Source organism: Halichoerus grypus, chromosome 3 (assembly GCF_964656455.1).
Source record: "Halichoerus grypus chromosome 3, mHalGry1.hap1.1, whole genome shotgun sequence".
Taxonomy (NCBI): domain Eukaryota; kingdom Metazoa; phylum Chordata; class Mammalia; order Carnivora; family Phocidae; genus Halichoerus; species Halichoerus grypus.
Window position 1 is genome coordinate 85,709,244 of NC_135714.1, and position 23,347 is coordinate 85,732,590.

Consider the following 23,347-nt stretch of genomic DNA (forward strand, 5'->3'; position numbering starts at 1 on the left):
AAGCAACAAAGCAAGAGGTTTTTTTTAAATCAACAATATAAAAATCTCATTAACATATTTTACAGTTGGAGACCTTCAGAATTTTACTTCCTTTTGCTATTGAAAAGTCACAATAGCCAAGAGGAGTTAATGTATGTTCTTTTAAATTAACGAATGTGGTGGTGGTTAAGGGTGGGGTGAGGGTGCACAGAAAGAAGTTGGCAAGAAAAGGTTCAGGGCCTGTTACAAAACCAACTGCAAGCCCAGTATGATTCCAGATAGACAAGAACCACCTGTTACAACAGAGCGAGAGGTTTAGAAGATGAAATGAGAAGGAGGTGACCTTAAAGATCATTTTCCCAATTATAATACAAACAACTAAGGGAACATGCAGATATTTATATCAAACACATGTGAATACAATAGTTGCCACATGTTATTCAATATAAGAAGTCATATAATTATTTATGTATTTCTAGTTAATCAAGAGAAACTTCTGGAAGTAGATGGTTTATTATTGGTAATAGTAATAACTACCTGGACATTTACTTAGTGCCCTATTGAATCCTCACAACAACCCTTGTGTTTCAGAGGGTGTTTAACACATGAGGAAACTGATACACAGAGGTAAGTAACATGCTCAAGGCCAGACACTTGGTAAGGGATAGGGTCAGGATTCAATCATATCTGTCCAACTCCAAAGCCCATGCTTTCAACAATTCTGCTGTACTGTGCACTGCATAAATATATGTCATAGTCTTTGGAAAACTTTACTTTCTGGACTTGACAAAAAAAAAAAAAAATTAGAAGGGACCTCCCAAACAGCTTAAAGTCCACTAACAATTGCCAAGACCTCCATGGCACATTAGTGTACAGTTGGAAAAGACAGAAATTCAATGTTACATGAAATGCTTAAGGAAAAATGAATGATTTTACTTGGCCGTTGCAAAATCAGAAACCCGAATGAACTCTGCCTCAGAATGGAATATACAATGTTTCATTAGAACACACTCTAAACGTTCTTCTTAGTAACAATGTGACACACAGAAAGAGTTCCCTTTTTAACTCTTTTCAGGGGAAATATTCCGATTTCATAAAATTAGGAAAAGGCTTCACTTTTAAAGAAACTACAGACGAAAAAAAAGAAAAGAAGCTACACAAAATAACTTGTGTTGACTTATAAGTATTGTGATCACAATGCAGTGATCCTATAAAAGATGTGCCCGAAATATCTATTTAAAAGTTGAATGTGAGTACGTGAAAATTTCTTGTAGAGGGCGAATCTCAACAACTACTGGTGTAATGATTCATATGAGCTTTGTTCTTGATTCTTACCTTCAAATAAAAATTTTATGACTAGAAAGGGGGCATTAAAAAGAGAATTCAAGTTAGTCGGCAATAGACAAGACAATCTGTCAATGGAAGGACGTAGGTATAGAATCCGGAACGTCAGGGAATATCGAGTGTCCGTCACTTGGAATTTAGTTCTTTATGGGTCGATTTCTTCATTACTTAATTATGCGTACGGGTAGAAATTTTTTCAAAATAGAGGCTGTTACTGGAGAAAACGTAGGCATTTGAAAGCGCAGGTTTATTTCTTAGAACCGAGTCGAGCGAGAAGTAGTCACTGGTGAGAAATTCATCTTGGATCTGGAAGAATCCCTCTTTCTTAGCCCACGTGGCAAAAGTAAACAGAAGGTGGGCCGGGGCGGGCTGAAGCAGGACTCGGTCAATTTCCTAATTTGTCGAGTCTTTAAAACTACAGGCCCCTAAAGCACTAAGGGCATGCCCTCGGCGAAATTCGGGAGCGCTTTTGTAGAGCGAGATTAAAGCGACGGTGTAGAGGATGCCAAAGCGGGGTCGAGGCGGGAGCGGGTGCACCTACTGGGGGTGGGGGTGCTGGCCGTCGCGCGCGGAGGTGGGTGCGCGCGTGGGCGTGTGCGGAGATACCTGCAAGGAGGTGGGAGTAAGGGCTAGTGCGAGGCTGCGGGGTAGAGGTGGCAGCGCGCCAGGGTGAGGGGCGCGCACATACCTCTAAGTGGGTGGTGGAGTGCGGTACTAACAAAAAGTTCAAAAGGTTAATCTAGGGTCTCCATCCTTGTGCCAAGCACCCACGCCACCTCCCCCTGCGCGCCTGCCCCGCGCCTTCAGCCGGGTGGCTTCCTCTCCGCGGGGCTCCGGGGTGCCCCGGGTCTGGCTGCGGCGCTCGGGGGCTGGACCTTCCCCCACGCTCGCCCCCGCCCCGCGCTCACCCCGGCGCACAGCTCCCCGGGCTCCACCGCACAGCGCCAGGGCAGCCCCGGCCTCGACTGCGCACCCCATTGTACGGCCCCCAGGTGCCGCCGGCCTTTGTGCGGGAAGCCCCGGGCGGGGGGCTGATTCCCTGGGAGCCGGGGCTGAGGGCCCCAGGGCGGCGACGGAGGCCAGGGCGGAGGAGGAGGAGGAGGAGGAGGCCGGTGGAGGAGGAGGCGAGCCGGACGGAGGAGGAGGAGGCCGGGAGGAGGAGGAGAGCCGGCAGCAGCAGCGGCTGCGGCGAGAGCTCGGGCGGCCGCCGCCGCCGCCGCCTCCTCGCGAGCGCCGCGCGCCCAGGCCCGGCTCGCATGCGAGTCACGTCCGCCCCCTCGGCGAGGCCGCCCCGAGACGCCGGCCCCGCCGAGTGATGAGAACAGACGTCAAACTGCCTTATGAATATTGATGCGGAGGCTAGGCTGCTTTCGTAGAGAAGCAGAAGGAAGCAAGATGGCTGCCCTTTAGGATTTGTTAGAAAGGAGACCCGACTGCAACTGCTGGATTGCTGCAAGGCTGAGGGACGTGAACGAGGTCAGAGCGCTTCTCTTATGCCGCGAAACTCTCCCTTTCCTCTCCCCCTTGCTTTCTCTCGGGCTTCCAGGGACTGGGGAGCAAACCCTGCAGTGTCACCCACAAATACCAAGAGGGAAGAGGGAAGCTTCACAAATTACTGGAGCCTCTTCAACATGGCTGACAAATATAGTTTTAATTCCCCCCCCCCCTTTAAACCTGTAGTTTTGTGTTCTCTCCGCTCTCCTGCTAATGCTCCTCTCCTTACCCAGAAAACTTACCTTTGTGACTCCGACCAGCCGGTTTCCCGGCCTTTTATCCTCAGGAAAGTGATTTTTTTCTTTGCTTTCCTTTCTCAAATAGTTCAGCTTTGGGGGGCATTACTTTTCCCTTGAATCCTCCCCGACCCCCTTTCCTTCTTGTAAGTCAGACCAGTCTCTCGTTTAACCTAACCCACCCCGGAAAGAACTCTGACGGAGTGTTTTTCGACCCTTTTATCTGTTGTAGGGTCTGGGTCTGGGTTTGCGTTCGCGTCCGCCCCTTTCTACCCCGGTGTCCGCTTTTTGGGGGGCGAACTAAGCGAATGTCACGGGGAGTGGACCTGTAGTACACTAAGTGGGGTTTTGTTTTTTCCTAAGTCCGCGCGTTTTGCTAGTGGTGCTGAGTGAGAGAGAATAGTTTCTCTGGTCCCCCAAACAAGACCAGATCCCACTTTTCTCGAGGTACATCAGCTCTGCAATGGGCTGTGCCTTCCAGCCTGGGGAGTGGGTGTAAGAGAATTTGTGGGCAAATCTGTGTCCTGGCTTTGTGCTTCTCCCGAATCAGCTTCGTTTGGTTCCCCGGTAAGTGACAGGCAGACACAAAGGCAGGCGCAGGCCGGGGGAGGGGGCGGGCGGGCGGGAGGAGGGGGGCAGAGTTGAGAGTTGGAAGACTGCAAGGTCAGGGGCGCCGAAAGAAATGAAACCCAATCCCAGCAAAGAAACGGAGAAGTAGGGAGCTGATTTCTAACAGTCCCATCCAAATTTCTCTGTGTCTTGGTTGCTCTCTTTTCTTTGGTCTTTTATTTATCTGCCTTTCTCTCCGTGTCTCTTTTTTCCTCCTCCTCCTTCTATACACACACACACACACACACGCACACACATACACACCACACCACACACATACATACACACACACACACCAGTCTTGCCGAATCTTTTCGCTGGGGCTGCTTGTCTAGTGTTATTAAGCTAACAGAGTTTCTATGGAGAGTTTTCTACCTATGACAAATAAAAGTGTGGCCTGGATAGACTCCTGGGAAGGTCGATTATGAAATATAAGTGTTATTTACTGGCTATTGCTTTCATGACATACATACATAATCACTGAGTGATCCCCCCCCCCCCCCTTCTTCATCTAGTGTTTAGGAATTGAAAGAAGGGTTATTTTCCAGTTGTTTGCTTAAAATTTACTGAAATATTTTTATATTTTCCTGTGTAGGGAATAGGATACATCCACGAATTTAAAATCTAAAGTCTCATAATGTGCTTTTCCCTCTCCAGTAAGGGATAATAATGGCAAATCCAAATAAAAAATATTCATCAACAAATAATCCAACATAGGAGGAAGATTGTTCCTTAGGGGAAGTTGGGATGTAAAGAGAAAAAATTGGTTTGCTTTGCTTTGCTTTGGTTTAAGACTGTAGGTATTGTTGCCTGGTTAATGAAATCATTTATTTGCATTTTAATGGAAAGTTGAAATGCTGGAGGAGAGTTACATTCTTTAACATGTTTGCATGTGTGTTTCATAATAGGTTCGAGGTAGAATATAAATTTCATCACAATATTGGTTTTTTTTTTTTTAATGTTATTAAGCAGAGAAGTGTTAGTAAAGGACTGGAAAGTCAAACTTAAGTTTAGAAGGCATGTATATGATTAGAAGATGGACAGAAGGAAGAGCACAGTAATGGACATTACTCCATAAATCAGATTTCCAAAACCATTTGTCCTCAGTAGTTCACTTTGTAACTCTTTCTATTTTGATCTCTGAAAAAGCGGTTAAGTTTAATCATTGATACTGAAGGTTATTTCACATGATTACAAGGGAGTAGTATTACTGATCTCTGGAATAGAAACAGCTCATTTGGTTAGTTCTTACTTGTCCTAAAATAATAAGGAAAATACTTAGGAGTTTAGCATAAATGCTTACTATTCATTGAGAAAACTGATTAATTATTGCAGTAATTCAGAGTTAAAAATAAACAGTTCCTTTTGCTAACAGACTAATATTTAACTGCTTTTTTGGGACTTTTCAAATGTTGTGGTTTATGCTTTCTTCAAGTAATTCAGCTAATAATGGATGTAGTATTTTCCATTCATATTGGTAAATAAGAATACCTACATTGGTTAATATTTATTGTGACCATGAAGATTTGTTCTTTCATATCAAATTTAGACTCTTGTTATTTTATGTATCCTATTTGTATGCTGAAAATAGCTGTTAATTAATATTGTATGAGGGGCTTAAGTGATTATAAGGAGGAGATGCACATTATTCACCAATTTCAATATAAGTACCACTTTCTCCTTTATTATAAAAGAGAAATTATTTGAATTCCTTCTTTCATTTATTATATGTGTGATAGTACCACCTGGATGTTCTCAGAATTTCATAGGACAGAATTGTCTTGAGCAGTTGAATTTTATGGAAATGATAGTGGACAATAACAAGATAGAACTTTTTCTTAAATTGCAGTATTGTTTTCCTTATTTTCTTATTGAACTAATGGTTAGTGAGAAATTAACTTGGAATGAAGAGAGTCCTTTGTTTTGTTTAAATTCACAGATTTACCAACTATGGCTTTAATTATATTTGACATTATGCTGGTCCACGCAAGGAGTCAAGGGGATTGATAAGATTTTGATTTAGTGGCACATGAAGGTAGACATTGGCAGGTCTGCATCACTTCCAGAACAAGTGAAATGCACCTGCCAAGGAGTTATTATGAGAGACTTCCAAAGTCCTGTTTAGGCACTGGACTTGTTGTATCAGGGAACAAAAACTGGAGTTAATGTTTTGGTTTCACTTGCTGAAGTTATAATTTCTCTACCAATTCCTCCAAGGCTCCACCCACACACAATGTTGTAAGCCAGTGTCACTATTGAAATGTATTTCCTTATTTGCTGATCTCAGTAAGAAACCTTTCTTATAATTCACAGACACACCTGGCAGAAACTCTCTTTTCCATTATGTCCTGGATCCAAGTTGGTAAATCCTTATGAATTCTTTGAAATTATCTTTAAATAAAACATCATCAAAAGCTATGGATGTTTCACATGTTAGAATATCTAATACTTAGAAAGATTAAACCTGCTTTTTTATGCTCTAATTCCTTCTTCAATGAGTTCAGTTGTTGTTGCTTAATAGAATTTAATAGTCTTACCTAGCCATCTCCGATTACTGGAGGGAGCCTCCTTTGTTTTATAAACAACTGTATAGGCAAGGTAAAGCTTTGGAGTGGCTGTCAGTGTCGGTTCATCAAAATAACATTTTCCTCAATGATTATGCCACCATTGCACACTAGTTCTTAAGCATAGTAATGGCACCAAAGCCAGTAGCAGGAAAATATTTTACAAGCCAACTTTACAATTGGAGCCTTAACTGTGGGAGAGTCATTTTGCCAAGTAGAGCTGGTGGTTATCTTGGAAATTGTGCTGAAGAACACAACCACAAATGATTTTGCCAAATATACAGTATTTACTTGGTCTAGATCTCCAATTTCTGTTTTGAATCACTGCCAAAACTCAGGGAATACTGTGACATTATTTAAGGAGGTTATATAGTACATCTGCATACCTTGGTGTATAGTACAAGATATATATACTTTGGTATACAGTGGGAAAGAAGAGTTCCACAAGAGGAGAGGGTAAAGTGAGAGCCCTTGAATCAGTGTGACTGCAAGCCAAAAAGAGTCTTAAGTATCTGCTATTTCCAGCATTATTCCGATCCTAGATTGTACATTGCAGAAAATCCCTGACTTAAGATAGACATACAATCTTTTCGCAATAAAATAGATTTTGGTTGCCCCTTCCAAAATAGTAAATTCTATCAGCTTTGATTTATGCTTTCTCCACTTGTCATGAAATGCAGTTAAATGTGCCAGGATTCAAGAAGTAGAAATAGATAGTAGGTGAATTTTCAATATTTTGTGTAAAAACAAACTCAGTGATAATGTCAACCTACCTGAAGTTTTAAGAATTTGGAACTCAGTATTTTATATTTACTCAGGATTGTTACTCAAACTGACTTGAAATCAAGCTCCAAATAATCTGAGAATTAAAATTAAGAGATGAATAAATTAAGATGAAGTGTTTTTGGAGGACAGGTTAGGACATAAAATGAACTGGTCGCTTCACTAAAAATACTATAAATATTCTTTTAAATTAAATTTATGGTTCTTGGAAGAGAGGTGCTGATTTCTACATCTATTTATTCCATAGTAGAACTTAGTAGTGTTCTACTCAGTCAATATGTAATGAAGGGAGTACAAGCTTCCATTTATAAGATGAATAAGTTCTGGAATGTAATGTGTAATACAGAGTTCTCACTACACACACATGCAAACTTTGTAAGTATGTGAAGTGATGGATGTGTTAACTAACCTTATTGTGGTAATCATTTCCCAATATATACATATATCAAGTCGTTACATTGTACACGTTAAACTTACATAGTGTTATATGTCAATTATGTCTCAAAAGCTGAGAAAAAATAATGAATGACCTAGAACTGGAAAAAAGTAATGTCATTTAATTAGAAAATATATAATCTATTCTCAATGGTAATGGTGATGATGGTGATAATGATGGTAGTTTTTCCTTAAATGTAACTTCTATAGGCTATGGCTAATGTTTCATAAAAGCCATCCATTGTAAACATACAGCTTAATGATTTTTAGTAAATTTACACAGAGATCACATATTTTTAATTGAAATTTCTGTTGAGATATTTGTAGATTCAGATACAGGTATATGAAATAATAATAATTGGGCATGTACCTTTTGCCCAATTTCTTCCACTGGTAACTTTTGGTAAAACTATAATATCACAACCAGGATACTGACATGGATATAGTCTACCAGTTTTACTCGGATACCCCCAGTTTGACTTGGACATTTGTGTATTGTATATTTAGGTCCATATCATTTTATCACACTATCAGGTATCTTTAAATCTTTTTTCCTGAAAACAGAAGAGTTAACGCAGTTCTACTTCATCAGTCATGTGATTGTGCTACCATTCCTTATCAAAATGTGCATCAGAATGTAGGTTTTTGTTTACTTAAAAGTGTTTTTGCATAAGATGGCCTTTGTGTTCAAAATATTTTAAGTTGTTTTAATAACTTACTACATTGTAACTTATGTCATTAATTCTCTTCATGACTCTAGAGATGGGTATTTTTATCCTCATCTCAGGTGAGCTAACTGAGGCATATAGAGGTTGAATGACCAAATTCATACAGCCAGTACATGCCTTAGCTAAGGTTTGAATTAGGCAGCCTGTCTCTAGATCCCAGCCCTTTAACCACTATGCTATTCTGCCTCATTACTAGTAGTAAAAAAGTAAAGCTGTAACGTAGGCTATGCAGGGAAAGTCCTAAGAGGAGACTTAAAATGCACACAATTGTCTACGTAAAAACTGGCACCCGAATACTCATAGCAGCATTATTCATAATTGTCAAAAATTGGAACAACCCCAATGTCCATCACAACTCATAAATGTATGAACTGTGGTATATCCATACAATGGAATATTATTCAGCAACAAAAAGGAACGAAGGGCTGATACATGCTGCATCATAGATGAACTTGAAAAGAAGTAAATAACAAAAGGCCACATATGATATGATTTCACTTATATGAAATCTCCAGAATAGGCAAATCTAAAGAGGCAGAGAGTAGATTACTTATTGCTAGGGGCTGGGGGGAGAAGAAGGGGGACTGACTGTTAATAGATACAGAGTTTCTTTTGGAGCCTAAAAATATCCCATAGTTAGATAGTAATGTTTGCACAGCTCTAAAAAAGTACCCAATTGTATACTTTAAGAAGGTGAATTCTTTTATTATATGTGAATTATATCCTAAATAAAGTAAAAATGCATACAACCGACAAGGTATTTGGCATTCAGAAAGTATCTCATGTCTCATGCAAAGAATGTAGGGTGCTATTTGAATTGAATTGTATGGGGCTATGCATATCTTTCTAGAAACATGGCACCAGTGAGTTTTTTAGGATTTGTCCCTATGAAATTAGGATTTTTAGTTTTGGAAACACAGGGTGAATTACTTGGGGTTGGTTTTATTTTGAATTTCTAACTTAATGTAATTCTAGATACCAGACATTCTTCTTGTTGAGCAATGCTTCTCTCCTTCTTTATTCTGATGAGAATGTTGATTTGCTGCCAATTGGATTCCATAGTTTGGATCTACGACTATAACTAGGGTGGGGGAGATTCAATTATCTGCAAGCATTCAACTTTAATAATGTATACATGTTATTGTACTCAATAAGGAAATGCCTTGGCTTCATATAATTGCTGTAATCATTATTTTTTCAAGGAATCACTATAGAAGTGGCCAAAAATTCTACTTTTTAAGAGTGTGATTACAGCACTTACCTGTAGGTTTGTTGTGTATTTGCAACAGGTACAAGTTAGACACACATTAGAATCTTTATCCTATCAAGCTGATGGAGCAATTGTTGGAGAAAGCAGTAAGGTAGAATATAGGTCTGGTCCTCCATATAGGAGAAATGAAAAGCTTCCTTGTTTTTACCCTCTCTTATTTCTGTTAATACTTTGTGAACTACCTCAGTTGATAATAGGTTTTTATAATAGTATCTCCATAATATTCAAAAGCTGTTCACTGGGTTTAGTGTGCTATTCCATCTTTGCTTTTTAAATATACTCCCAAAAATCTTAAATTTTTTCAAGTAAATTAAAAATATAGGAGATGAGATATTTTGATTTGTTTGTATTTTTAGCTTTGCTCTTTATAAGTAATTTCTATGGAAGATGCCCTATATTCAGAAGTAAAACATAGGGCTGTGAATTTTTGCTGATGGACTGCTGTCTTCAGGGAACAGAACTGTCTATGGTCAAGCATAAACATAGCAGATCTCCCATTAAGGCATGCCATACACAGTATTGATATTTTTCATTTGCTACTTTTACAATTCTGAGATTTGTTTCAGTTTGTTCTGTGAATGCTGCAAAGTAATGATAATTTTTATTACTATTGTCGTATATCATTAGCCATTGCTAAAACCTGCCTTTTCAAGTTGCTTGCTTTCTTGATAGAGCATTAACCTAGTTTCTATGTCCAGATTATTCTTTAATGAAAACTATTCACCCAACTCTCAAGATGAGTTTTTATTATAGTATTTCTCCTCAAATTGGTATATTTTTCGTCTTGCAATGTAGAAGAAAAAAGGCTTAAATAATGATAGTGAAATCCAGAGGATATAACATGATCTATCTCTGAGTTATTCCTCCTGTTTTTCTTCCCTGTCTACATTAAGAAACAAGAGCAACCATTAAAAAATACCTTAATTATTAGTTTTGCTGCTTCTAAAGTAAAGTGCCAGAATCTGAAAATAATACAATGACACCACACCCAGATTCCATCCCCAACATACCGTCTTGTTCCTATTAATTTATTTTTTAATCTGTTTGTTCTTTCAGCACTTTTTCCATTTTTTGTTTGAAGTCTCTTACTTTGAAGTTATAGAATTTTCATATTTGCCATTGGCTATAAAGTTCTCTCAGCTCTTTTATAATCTCTCATGATTTTTGCATTAAAAGGATTACTTTTATACACCCTCTAATTAGTTTGGATGATTATTAGCTTTTTGTTTGTTTTATTGCATACATCATAACAACAAGAAATCACTTCTGCAAATAAAGTGATCATTCATAAAATTAGAATAAGCTTCTTAAAAAGTGAATCCAGTTATTGAAACATTAATTCATTTACATTTATATTTTAATGTACCAAAGAGAACTGGTGAAAGGAAAAATACCATATATGGATACTTTTCAAACATGAAGGAAGAACAAATTTTCCAACATCAGACTAACCACATAAATTGTTTGTTTCAGTAAAAAGAGAAGCAGGTACATTTTAGCAGGAAAGCATATATTTTAAACTTTATACTCTAGATTTAATCTAGCTTTATTCCAATATAGCCACCCGAGTGGTTATTTTTTTTCTCCTATGAAGTTATAACATATTTAGTTGAAAGTAAGACAAAGTTGTACTTATTTTTGGAACGTCTACTACATCATAACTTGGAGAAAAACATACTGGCGGGAAGCAAAGCTAGTAGACATTTTGCTAATGGCTTACCTTTTAATACCTGTAATTTACTTATGTTTTTCTACTGAAACACATAAGGTAACTTTGTGAACTAAACACATTAACTTTGTGAACTAAATTTTCAATATTTTGAAACTTATTTACTCTCAAATGTGATTCTTATATTTCAAGTAGGAAATTTTATAGACATCAACTAATTTTAATATATAATTTAAAAACATTTTTTACCAAGTGTGTAGGAGATATAGAATATAGAAATTTAAAATGATCTAAAAAATGCTTGAGATTTTGTTGAAATCAGTATTTTTCAAATCACTAGTTTAATTTACTGACAGTTTTGCTTCAGTTTTTTTTTTTTTTTTTTGCATTGTTATAATATGTCATGCTTTAAATAAAGCTGAAGGTTATGGGAAACTTTCCATATTTGGGGTAAAAAAGTTGATATTGACATTTTTCTTGAATATTGGTAAGAGCTCAACCCCCTTAAGAAATGGTTTACTTGTTTCCTGTTCATAAACCCATTGTAAAAGATGTAATGAATATAGATGAGGGTGAAAATTAAAATAAGACAGGTAAAATACTAAATTGCATTTCTCTTTACTCAGACATAGCCATGGGATACTTTTTGCTGAAAGGGTCATGTTGTAATTTTATTTGGATGTAAATTGTCATTTTGCAAACCATTTGCCTACTTAGAGTATCTCTGTCTAGTAGTTGTGTAATCCTACTTCTCATAATATTTCAGTTCACACCAAAGTAAGTGAGCAAAGATAAAGGAGAAGTCTTGGGATAAGAGGAGGTAGAAAGTGCATTCAGAATGCATTGTTGAGATTTCAAAACTTGCCCCAAATTTAATTAGAAAAGGCAGTTAATTGTGATTCTGTACTCTGGTTGGGTGCTGTTTAAAGAAGGAAAGGAATACAATGGGGTTTGGTCATTTCTCCTGTTCTTCCTCCCATTAATTTTTTTTGGGGGGGGAGGGGCAGAGAGAGGGTAAGGAAAGGAAAAGATAAAGAAAATAAATCACTCTTAGAGATAGTTCCTTGACAGGCACATGCTCATTTTTAGGGCCAAAGAAAAGGGAGGTTTTTCTTCGGAGCTTGTTGGTGCTTTCTCGCCTTCCGATTACACGCGGTCACGTCAACATTTGACACGTGGGTACCGTGCGCATGGCAGCGCTATTTACAAACACCATCCTAGGATTCCAGAGACTCTTATGTAACAGCTGAGAGAGTGCGGGCTTTGTGTGTCTGTGGGCGGAGGAATCAAACAGTTTAATTCATAGTCAGGGAGCCCTTGTCTGGCTCTGACAGGGTCATGAACCAAAGATCAAGGTGTCTAGGTCAGGATCCGCCCAATACGCAGTTTTCCTACCAAAGTCTCAAAGGCAGTGCTTTCATACCAGATTAATCTTTTTTTCTTCCTTCAGCAAATGGAACCAGTTATGCCCAACTTTTTTTTGTGATTTTGGTAAATGTGGGCAGATCGTACGTTGGTTCTGGTTGTTAATTTGCAGTGCCACTGAGACTGAAGTGTGCTTGCCTGTCACTCAGTCTCATAAATAATGCCTTTTTTTTGAAAAAAGGTGTATTTTTGAATTTGTAATCATATTCAGATGCAAGACAATTCATAATCTGACTTGCAAGATTAGACAAACTACAGAACACTCTAGAAAGTGATTAATTGATCATCCTCATCCCTTCCCCCTCCCTGTTCAGTTCTTCATCACACTTCCCTCAGCCCTCCTCCGCTTTTAACTCTACATCAAGACTTGGGTTAAAAAAAAAAAAAAAGTCTCTATACTTAGGGAATTGCTTTTCCTTTCCCAGATAGATTTTTAAGAGTTTTTCATTCATATTTATCAATAAAAAGAAAGTCTTGAGTTTTAAAAAAAGTTGAAGCACACAAACTTAAATGAAAAGTTAAAGTACACAAATTTAAAGTGCTTCCAGTGCTTTTCATTGCAAGTTGTAAGCTGACTGGTTGGAATCTTTAAAATATGAGTAAACTTTGGGGGTTATTTTTTTGGGTTTTTTTGTATTGCATCTAAAGATCATTTTAGATGGACATCACCATTAATTATCCAAAAATAGAAACCATGCATAACAAAGAATTGAAATTAGATCATCAAAAAATGAACTCCTAGTTAATTTAAAAGTTGGTCTGTTTGAACTCTTCTTTCATAGAATTTTTTTGTAATTATACTATCTTTCTAAAAAAGGAAAAACTAGAATCTTTGAAATACAGTACATTAAAGGAATTTGTTTAACTTTTAAAAATAAAGAATCTTTTCCCCAAGAGATAAACCAAGCACCAAAATCTATTTTGTTTTAAGTACTGTTTGGTATAAGAGAAGTTCAAATCTGAAATAATTTAGAGATTATCTGTCCAAATTTATTATTTACATATGAGACTTAGAAATTAAGTTTTAGCTGTTTAACATCTGAATTTGCTCTCATTTGGAAGAAATTGCCAAAAGAGTGACTCATTTAACCAACACAACAAAATCTAAGGATGGGCATTTTTCATCCCTGGTGCTGAGTAAAAGTTCCTTCTGGACTTGAAAAGATATAATTTATTTAAAATATTTTGTACATTTCTAATACACTGAATTAAGATATGGTGAAAGTAGATTATAGGCTTACAGAGATTCTTTTCATTTGCTTTATTTGCTTGCCTTTTTATTATTTTGGCCTGAAGATAATGTATTCATCTTAATCACCCTTGGCCTAAATAGTGAAAGTTTGTGTGAAATTACTTATGAGTACCCTTTTCTAAGAGCAGTGCCAATTCTGAACATTCGTGGGCTTTCACAAGAATTATCCTATATTAGAACATTAATATTTTCCTCTCAACTTTGTTGGACACTTAATTATATGTGATCATAAGCTGAAAGTGCTCAGAATTTGATAAAGGCCATAAGTTAATGCATTTCTGCTAAGAGAGGGATTTAAATATAACTTTCACTTGATTGTACTTTGGTTTCACTTGAAGTGGCAAGCATGCAATAAAAATTGATTTATTCAATGGATGGACTCCCTTCATAAAGACGATACTTAGTTGCAATTGTCTTAGTATTATAAAATATCAAAATGGTAGATTGAATGTGAAAGATATATGCCAAAAAGCAATATGAAATTTTAGTTTATCCCCTTTCAATTACTACTGTGTGTGTGTGCGTGTGTGTGTGTGCATCTGTTCACATGTATTTTGGACTTTTGATATTGGTTAAGTCCTCTTGGTAGAAATGGTTAATTAAACAAACCACAGTAAAAGTTTCTGTCTATGAATATAAAGTGAAAAAATAACTAATGTCATGCATCTTTTCAGATATCATGAAGTTGCACAAAATCCTCAAGTTCATTTGTATCAACTGCTTTTATATGGCCCTTTTAGAAGACAGCTGAAGAATCAAATAGGAGCTCACCCAGAAACAGCTGGCTTGGTGATGTTAAGATTGGCGCCAGGTGTTCCCTCTTCCCATGTGGTCAGGCACACATCGCTCTAATGTTTACACACGCTGTTCCAGAATTCTGAACACCAGTGATGCAACAATGGGGGTAGAAGGAGCGAGCGGTCTGTGTCTCCTTAATTGTTTAGCGACCTGGATCGTGAATATTGATGCAGGATAAGAAAGCACTGATTATAATAATGCTTGACTGGGACAGAGGGGGATGAGGTGAGGGGGCATGGTAGATGCATAAAGGAGGCTTTCCCCCAAACCCCGCACACTGTTATTTTAAACTGTTGTTACCACTCGAAAGGAGCTTTCTACTTTGAACTTAAAATAGTAGCTTTTAACCAGGACAAGTGACTAAGGGCTTTAGTATCCAAGGACTGAAGGTGATGAAGCTCTTAAGAGTGTTACTCTCTCTCATAACCAAGCTGACTCAGACTCTTTTAGAAGCTATTGTGGCAACTTAACCATCTCTAATAAGTTACTGCATACCTGCATGGAAACAGTTGGAGTTAGAGCTGCCATTTTCTCATGTTTTAAAATTGTTCCTCACTCATTATTTGTTTTATGTTTGAAAATATCCCATTCCTAGTACATATAGGAATGCTTCCCAAAATCACTGAATAGGTTTGGGTAGAACTAATTTGCTTAACATTATACTCTGTTTAAGAGCCTATATCTGCAAAACCATGGGGGGAAACCCCCTTCTTATCTGGTAGAATCATGATAAAGGAAAAGGTAGGTGATAATTTTGGAAAATATATAATAACAAAGTGGTGGCATTCATTCAACTAAATACCAGCAACTACGTTTAACATGGAAATGTGCCTAAAACAGTGAGGGGAAAACATGTAAATATAAGGAGAATATAAAGAGTTTTTAATGAATAAATGATCTGTCACAAATGATGAACATTTTAAAGATCTGTTTCAAACTCTCTTACTTATAACAAATTATCAAAGACTTTTTCATCCACCTTCCTTTGAACTTTTAACAGTTTTTTTCTGGACTGTGGGTTTAATTCTGTGTGCATGTATGTGTGTGTTTGAATATGTTTTTATATTTTAGATCTAGCTGTGTAAACTAGAGTTGTTTCTAATTGCTTATACGGTATTGCCACCACTTTTACTTCAACATTTCAATAAATCATCAGATTTGCAAAAATATAGTTCATTTTCAAATATAGAATCATAGATTGTTGTCAGCTGAAAAGGACTTTAGAGGCTCTCCAACCTGTCTGTTGCATTTACAATTGAAAAAACGGAGCCATAGGAAGGGAAAGATGTTTGCCTCAAATTATATAATAGGATATCTATCATTCTAATAATAGCCAATATTGACTAAGTTCTTACATTGTGTTAAGCACCATGCTAGGCACTTTATAGAGATTATCTTATTTTTTTCTCACGTCACCTCTTTTTTTTTCGTTTGTGCTATATATCCCCATTTTATTGAGGAAAAGAATAGGTCATAGGGTTTTAAACCTCCGTATGAATTATATTTAACATCACTGCTATTCTTATAGGACTGTAATTTCTTCCTCTTTGGTATTCTCACTTGTGTGACCTTTCTTTCCATCCTTTCCCGGTTATTCCTGCTTTTCACCATATTTCCCCCCCCAAAGGAATCTACACTGCCTCCTTATTTCTAATGGATCACGATGAACTAACTCTTAAACAGCTGGCTGCCATTAAACAGTTTGGCCTTTTGGGTTATGAAGATCTAGTTTTGAATCCTAAGTTTCCTTCTTATAAACTGTGTATGTTTTTAATCCACCTAGTAGTTTTAGCCTCAGAATCTGCTTCCCCATCTGTGAAATAGGAATAGCTAATAATTCTTATCTCCCATGCTACCAAGAGGGAATAAATGAATGAGTTAATATAATGAAACATCCAATGTATTACTTGGCAAAATTTCAGTGACTGAATAAGTATTTGGTCTTTCCTCAAGCATATGTTGAGCGTCTATGTATTAGGAAAGAAGAAAGCCATTGTCCTTGCCCTTGTAGAGTATATAGACTCACAGGAGAGAGTCAATACCATGATCTTTTGAAAAGCATAATGAGATGGAAATTGTAGGACTCACAGACTGGTTAGGTGGGGAGTTTCCCAGGATGCATCCAGCCCTCTGCTCGAAGGATGATTCTTCAGTTGCCTGAATGGTCCTAGGCATGGCTAGAGTTGGCATGGCTTTCTCAACACTGGGGCCTGACAGAGATTGCACAAGTCTAACAACATGGTCTCTGAAGAAGGCCCCTAGAAGGAAAGATTATTTCCATCCCTTTTATTATTTCAGTCAGGATACAAATTATGAGTCCATAGTTTCATCTGTTCACAATCATCTTTTACTATATTAGGTACACTGAAAGGATACAAACTTGTCCATAGAAATATAAAATGGTAGCATGCATGATTTAAAAACTACTGAGGATGGTAGATGTTACTTGTTCTAACTCTGTTTCGTATCCTGTTTTTAGGAACAAGGACAGATACTTTGGCACACCTTGCTTAAAGATAGATGACAGTCTTGTGCTAATCCCAGGGACTTCCCATGGGAATGAAGATTCCTTACATGGTGGTGTCATGGGATTTGGGGCCCATGTGAAAGATGTTTTGGAGTGTCTCCCAATTACTTAACAGTTTAAAATATATCAGCTATTTATGTGTCAGCAACTGCCTCCTTTCATCATGATAGAAGTTTCCTTGAGAGCCAGGATCATAACTTGTATGTTCATTGAATCCCCCCACGATAATTAGCATGCAACCAAGTGCATAGCAGTCCCTTGGTATACATATATACATATGATAGACTGGTTGCCCTGTGTGGGTTGGAAATATTACTGAGTACCATCCCAGTCTGAACTATCATTTCTGGGAAATAAGGAACACAAAAACGGAGAGATTTGATTGATTGGTTAGTTTCTACAGTGACTTTTAAAAAAATACAGGTACATGGTAACATCAAAAACAATTTAAAATAATGTAATAAGAAGTATGTCTTTAGTACTTTTTCCTACAGTAATACACTTAATTTTCAAAATTATCAACATCAAACCATAGCTTCCTGACTCCCCACTCTGCAGGATATGAACATTAGTATTTCTCATTTCATTTACTTTTCTCCCTTGCCTTCCACCAACTTCTGTATTCTATACCATTCTCTGTTGCTAAGTTTATAATATTTATATTCTGTTCTTCATCTATAGTTACCTCTCCTCTGCTTTGTTCGTTGCTTGGTGCTAATTGAGAAAAAAAACCCCACAACATTTATAATGTTGTGATTATAATAAATAGAATTCAGTGTAATACCAAGTGGTGTGGTTGAATATGTAGAGAAGGAAAAAAAAAATGATCCCATAGCATTAAAACTTGGTTTGTTCCGAAAATAATATGTTAAGTGCCAAGATAAAATAGATTGCGCTTTCTTAAATTCCTTTAATGCCTCAAAATTGTGCCATATATTAGTTTCTTTCACATTTGGACTTACATTTTTCTGTGAGCTTTAAATTTTTCTTGAAAATTCTAATCTCTTTTTTGGTGTTCTTGATAGAAGAATTATATGCTTTCATCACATCACGATGATTTTTCCAGTTATATCACTTGGTAAATGAAATATACCTTTTTTTTTAAGATTTTATTTTTATTTATTTGACAGAGAGAGAGTGAGAGAGAACAAGTACGGGGGAGCAGCAGAGGGAGAGGGAGAAGCAGGCTCCCCGCTGAGCCGGGAGCCCGATGTGGGGCTCCATCCCAGGACCCTGAGATCATGACCTGAGCCGAAGGCGGTCACTTAACTGACTGAGCCACCCAGGCGCCCTATACCTTCTTCTTCTTCAAGTCATTCTTCTCTATGCTGCCTGGTTCCTCTTTTCTGAATTAGAGTTTCTTTTCATTATTCTCTTGGTTAGATCTGCTTTATTATTTCACACCCTTGTCTTGCTTGGTATTTGATTTTTCTTTTTTTTCCCCTTTCTCCTTGCATACATCCCCAAGAGTTCATTCTTGTTTTTGTTTTCCAGAAATGTTGGGTAGGAAGCAAACTGAGTCCTTGCATATCCAAAATGCCTTAATTTTTTCCTCGGAGTTAATAATTTATTGTGTATATGCTCCTTGGTTCAAAGTAATCTCCCCTCAAAACTTGGGAGACTTTTATCCAGTGTTGCTTATGAGACATCTGATAAAAATTTGATTCCATCTTTTTTAGATAACTTTTTTTCTTATTTAAATGGTAATTAGGATCTTTATCTTGGCAGCTCTGAAATTCCACCTAGAAAATTAAAAGCTCACAGGAAAATCTACGTCCAAATCTGTCTAGGCATAGCTCTTTTAAAATGCATTCTTCTCAGCCATAAATGGTCCTGTACAATCTAGAAACAAATGTCTTCATTCCACTTTAGGAAGTTTTCTTCTGTTGTACCTTTGACTATTTCTTCCCCTGTATTTTTTCTTCTCTCTTTGTGGAACTCATCCTAACTGTACATTTGACCTCCTAAATTTATTTTTCTTGTGTATTAAACTCCCCTCATATTTTCCATCTGTTTTCTCTATATATTTTCCCAATTCACTTGATCTTTTTTAAATGTTAATTAAATTTTAATTTCCCAAAATTCTTATATCATCTGATTAACTCTTCTTAATGGAAGCCTTTTTTGCACTCACATCCTAAGGAATGGATGAAATTTTATTAAAAAAAAATAGAACAAAGAAAGAAATGTTTGTAACTACATTACCATATATGTTAGCAACTGAACACTATGATGTTATTGTAATTGAATAGTATTTCAGTTATACTGTGTGTTTAAGAGGCTTCTGTGACTGCTTCAAAATATGAGCATGATTTGCAAAACTACTTTAAGTTTTAAACAACTGATTTATAAATAGACTTTGGAGCTCAGTCCTCCTGAAGATGAGTACTGCCTGTGTTCTTCTTTTGCTTCTTTTCTTTCAGTTCTGTGGCTACCAACAACCTTCTGGGCCATAATAGCACTGTTTCCAGTACCTCTCAGTATTTACTATCATGATGAGATAATATTCGATTGGTCCTTAGTTCTGGGTTCAAGCGAACTTGGCATTTATTTCATAGTGAAAAATAGTTATAGGTAGATGATTCCTTATACACAAGTTTTCCACTGGTTTGGAAATACCTTCTTTATTCATTTTAAATATGGCTAAAATAATAGTATTTTTGAGTGCATTTTCCTTGCTGCTGTTATTGTATTTATTATTAACAGTTCAAAATCCTGCAGAATTTGAATTTGATTTGTAAGCTCCATGATGGGCATTCTACTTCTGTTTTGTTCAAAATGTTATCTGCAGTATCTAGCACAGTGCCTGAAACATTATAAGCTACAATCGATATTTGTTGAATGTAGACCAATACTTGTAGAGAATTCTCATTCCAAAGATTTAGTAGCGTAAGAAACCCATAATGAGTAATGCTCTACTCAGTGCTAGTGAAATGAAGTACAAACAGGTAGAGTAGCCCTTTCTTTACTTTTCTTCCAAATATAGAGAACTTTCTGAAATCAGAGAGTTGATTTATGAGTTTTAATATGTTTCACTGACATAATAATGTGTAACCAGGAAATAGAAACCAGTTCTTTAAAAAATGGCAGGAAGATGAGAAAAAAAATCAGAGGTCAAAAAAAATTGGTAAACAATATAACTTACTGAGGCATCTGAAATCTTTAAATTCTGTACTGGTGCAATGTATGACTCTTGAGCTACAACTGCTTTTTGATAAAGGATTTTGGTTCATGCTGCCAGTGTTATATCTTCCCCTATATAGTACCTGAGATGTTGAAAAAGGTAAGGCAACATTCATACTTGTGAACAGACCTACAGAAATAGGCTAGACTCTTTCAGATTGCATTATTTTCACATGCTTGTCTTTACCTCTTTTGGAAGTCTGTTTTCCAACCTTCCAAGGCTTATCATCTCCTTCATATGTCCATTGCATGCTTTTTTCAGAGGCCAAACAGAATTAGTGCATACTTTGTATTGCAAAAAAGCATTGTTGACTTTAAATGAGGTCTTTGACTTTTCATGTGATGCTGGGCAGGAAGTTTACTATTTCCTCATTTATCAAATGAAGGACTTGGACATAATATTTTCTGAAATTTCACTGAACTTAAAAGTCAGCATATTAGATATATATGACTAGTTGGAGCATATTGCAGATGTTAAATAAATATTTGTTTTATTGCATTTTGTAAGTGACCACATTATTTCCTTTCAAGGAAAAAATAGTATTACATTCAAATGCCTATATGTTTATGAAAAACATTTTAAAGCTGTTGAGGTTGAATTCAAGGTTTCTTACAGATGGTCTTTGTACTTTCAGCAATATCTCTCATAATGTGAGAATATTGGTGGACTCAAGAGTGAAACTGATTAACTCTGTCCAATTAAAAAAAATTCTTTCAGTGAGGGGGGAAAATGTATTCATCAGAAGTGTTCTAGTAAATGATATATTTTTGGTAATGAAACTGATAGGGGCAGGGAAAAAAAGGAAACTGATGGGGCAATTAACCATTTTTTCTAAGTTGGCTATGCTACTACTATCTTGTTATGCAGTGGTAATGCTTTTCTGACAGGGCAGAGAGCAAATTTACTTTGTTCTTATTTCCATTAACCAAACCTTAAATATCCCTTCAGAGAATAGATGTGAAAAAGAATTCTGCTTCTCAGATCTCTTAAGAATATAGATTTTGTTTTTAAGAGGAAGTTCACTCCTGCATGCCAAAATGAAGGATAAAAATTTTACCTATCTTTAATCCTTAAAGGAAAATGCACATAAAATTGCTATTTACTGTGTACAGTCTAGGAAAGTGATAAGTTCCTGGTGTATGAACAGGATTATAATTTAACAGATTAATACTGGTTATAAAAAATCTTGAGACTTCCTTAGGACTTCAGTTTAACAAAATATTGACTAGCTGTAGATGTACACATGGAAATATAAAACATTCATGCTTACAAAAATAGTGTCCAGTTGACCCTTGAACAACACTGGTTTGAATTGCTTGGGTCCACTTATACACAGATTTTTTTTTAAAATATGGTATGGTAATAGAAATGTATTTTCTCTTACGATTTTCTTATTAATATTTTCTTCTCTCTAGCTTACTTTATTGTAAGAATACAGCATATAATACATATACAAAGTATGTGTTGACTGCTTATGTTATTGGTAAGGCTTCTGGTCAATAGTAGGCTATTAATAGTTGAGTTTTGGGGAGTCAAAAGTTATACATGGATTTTTGACTGTGCAAAGGATCAGTGCCCCAACCCCCACATTGTTTCAGGGTCAACTCGGTATCATTTCTTAATAGTAGGTAGCAATGACTTCAAAAGACCATAGATCTGTCAACATACACATTGACAAAATTATTACAACCATGCATTTAATATGCTAATTCCATTTTCACCTAGAACGTCAATTTATTCTATCACTAGAGTACATATGTGAATAAAAATTTATGGATATCAAAGACAGAAAAGAACAAATATCTGTACCTAACCACGGTAAGCCTACACCTTATTTGATAGGCCTTTTTTTTTTTATTTTTTTTTTTTAAAGATTTTATTTATTTATTTGACAGAGAGAGAGACAGCGAGAGAGGGAACATAAGCAGGGGGAGTGGGAAAGGGAGAAGCAGGCTTCCTGCCGAGCCGGGAGCCCGATGTGGGACTCGATCCCGGGACTCCAGGATCATGACCTGAGCCGAAGGCAGTCACTTAACCAACTGAGCCACCCAGGCGCCCCTGATAGGCCTTAAAAGACAGTTTACCACTGCTTTTTTCTGAAACAATCATTTGTACATTGTAAAAACCCTTTTTGAGAAATGACTTGCCACACACACAGAATTTATAGTCACTAGTATTTCCTAATACATATTTGGAAAAGAAGACTTGATATATTACCAGGACTACATATGGTTAAAAGTTTAAAAAACTATATTTAAAAAACCCTAAGATTTCCAATTTCCACTTTAACATGTAAGGAGCTTACTATCCCAACAAATAAAAAGCTGAACAAACTGAAAACAATCAATAATTCTTCTTAGCTCTGTAAGAGAGGTGAGGTCACAGGGCAAACCACTGCCCCCAAAAGTAGAGACAGGTGAATACAGAGAACCACAACCTACTGGAGCAGAAATCCACACAAGTAGAAACGTCCATAGCAACCAGTGCTAGGGTAGAAAAATCTGAACTGTAAAACAAATTGTTGGAGGCTCAGTGTGGATAAGTCATAGAGTAAAAAACCCAGGGGAACTCAGTTATAGGGAGCCCCCACACTTTCATGAGTTTTACCTCCAGGTGTCCTACCAGTCCCTTCAGTAAATATCAGAGGAAAGTCCCCTTGTACTTCAGTAAGGGGAGAGATGAACCATTGTGAAATATGCCAGAACATTCTGTTCTTCTTAACAAGGCCTGCTCTTAAAAGAAACTATTTTACCAGATCCAGGGGAAAGGGAAATTCCCAACTTCAGCTCCCTCCAACCTTCTATGTGGGGGAAAGGAAATATGTACCTCCAAACCCCTCCAGCTGTCCTATCCTACTTAGGGAAGGAGTGGTTGGCACTGAGAAGTACTGGTGAAGTTCACAGTTCAGTGGCACAGGCTGACCAAAAGACTGAGGTGGAACCTAATCATACGACAATAGAATGCTTCCCATCCCTCCACACCTTACCCCTATATTACTAAAGGCCTCTTTACTGCAGTTCCCTTTCCCCAGTACATCTTGTCTACCTTAA

At 37.0% G+C, this 23,347-nt stretch overlaps 1 protein-coding gene and 1 long non-coding RNA gene across 2 annotated transcripts in view; one reads left to right on the forward strand and one right to left on the reverse strand.

Moving 5' to 3' along the window:
• Window positions 1-473: 473 nt before the first annotated feature.
• Window positions 474-2,643, reverse strand: LOC118537418 (uncharacterized). The gene is made up of 2 exons (XR_004918134.2): window positions 2,232-2,643; window positions 474-1,929 (listed from the first exon to the last, which is right to left on the reverse strand). It is a non-coding gene; the product is annotated as an uncharacterized LOC118537418 (long non-coding RNA).
• Window positions 2,643-23,347, forward strand: part of TET2 (tet methylcytosine dioxygenase 2) — a 138,988-nt gene continuing 118,283 nt past the window's right edge. Inside the window, exon 1 of the mRNA XM_036094776.2 lies at window positions 2,643-2,799. The gene's annotated coding sequence lies outside the window, so the exon portion shown is untranslated. The remainder of the gene's footprint in view (window positions 2,800-23,347) is intronic.